The sequence below is a fragment of the Lycium ferocissimum genome, chromosome 5, assembly GCF_029784015.1.
Source record: "Lycium ferocissimum isolate CSIRO_LF1 chromosome 5, AGI_CSIRO_Lferr_CH_V1, whole genome shotgun sequence".
Classification (NCBI taxonomy): Eukaryota; Viridiplantae; Streptophyta; class Magnoliopsida; order Solanales; family Solanaceae; genus Lycium; species Lycium ferocissimum.
The window spans coordinates 47,453,019-47,454,875 of NC_081346.1; positions in this window are offsets into that span (position 1 = coordinate 47,453,019).

The window sequence follows — 1,857 nt, forward strand, 5'->3', positions numbered from 1 at the left end:
AAGGAATTTTGATAAAGACTAGCAAAATACTCAGGCGCCCGACATTCATTTTTCCAGTGGGCTTTCATACCACAATGATGATAGTTGCCTCTGAAGGATTGCTTTGAGAACCCATATTGTTCTCCCTTTTATGATGACTACTACCACGATGATTATTATATTGTCCCTTGTCCCTGCCACACCCACACACATTATTATGGCCCCGATTATTATTATTTTATCTTCTTTCAGGATGGCCATTTACTGCTACCATATTCACTTCCGGGAATGATGCAGTTCCAGAGGAACGACCTTCATGATTTTTCAACAGAAGGGTGTTATGTTGCTTATGTCACACCCTTAATCCGATAAGGTGTGATGGGCACCCGACCCTTATTCAGGGTCGAGCGAACCCGCTGACTCACATAATACTCACAATCACGCTGGCGCTCAATTCATGACACAAATATACATAACAAAAATGTATCGGAGAATAATGCTTTTTGCTTTTCTCAAATCAAATAAAATCTTGCAACATATGAAATTTATAACACCACGCATAATAATATACCGGCTTACATAGCCATTTACATAACCGACATCTAATACCCACAACACTGTCTGCAAAGTCTCTGACCCGGAACATGAAACCATAACATGATAATCTGACTCGGCAGCACTCCGGAGAAAATGGAGCTCGCCAATTCCGCTGGAACATCTTCTACTAATATCTTCGCCTACCGGGTGTACACGTGGCATGAAACTCGGCCCCAAAGAAAAGGGTCGGTACGAAATATGTACCGAGTATGTAAAGCATGAAATGTAGTAAGCGGGATCATACCAAAATAAAGTACGGCACGCATAATCATAGGACACTTTTTGAAATCATATATCATGCATATCGGTGTTACAAAATCATCATAAAAACATATGGCGTGTCCCTCTATTAGGGACTCGGTGAGTAAAATCATAATATGCAAATATAACGTGTACATGTAACGTGCCCCGTCCCTCTAATGAGGGACGCGGTAAATAAAACCATCATATCGTGAACATGCAACGTGCCTGCCGCCACTGGAGGGACGCGGTAAAGAATCATCATATGCCATCCCGGCCACCTCCCCATATCATCATATCATATAACGTGCCCCGGCCCGCCTTCAGCAAGGGACGCGGTAAATATACGTGCCCCGGCCCTCCATGGAGGGACGCAGTGAACAATGCAGGAATGCACGAATACATGCCACTGCCCGGACGCAATGAAAAAGTGGCTCTGACTCGCACGAGCAAGAGTAGTGAGAAACCATGCACATAAACCATCTCGAGACTCAACGGAAGTAAGTCGACATTAACCGATGTAGGATTCGCCTAAACCAATGTAGGATTCGCCTATACCAATGTGGGGATTCGCCTAAACCGGCAGAATTTACCTCCACCGGGTTTGCCCCACCATTGGGTTTGCCCACCACCAAATACGAAAAACCACTTAATCATATTCCAGAATATACACAAATCATATAACGTAAGCATATCGAGGCATCTTGAAAATGACAAATATTATACCAAATAACTTTCGGACATTACTCGGAAACATATCATATATCATGAGCATATCAAAATATCGTAGAGATCATGGTCATATATCGAATCAATTCGGGCCCGCCTCGGAAAGTTACGGACCTTACATATTATGGAATCACATACGAACATATCGAAGCAATCCGAGCCTTTCTATGAAAGATACGGACGTTCGTAGTTACTGAGGTCATTTAAAACATCATTCTTTTGGAAACATAACTTTTATGCAATTTTTGAAATCCAAATCTTACTAATGACATAAAAACCATATCTTGGTTACATTAAGAATATGGACATCGA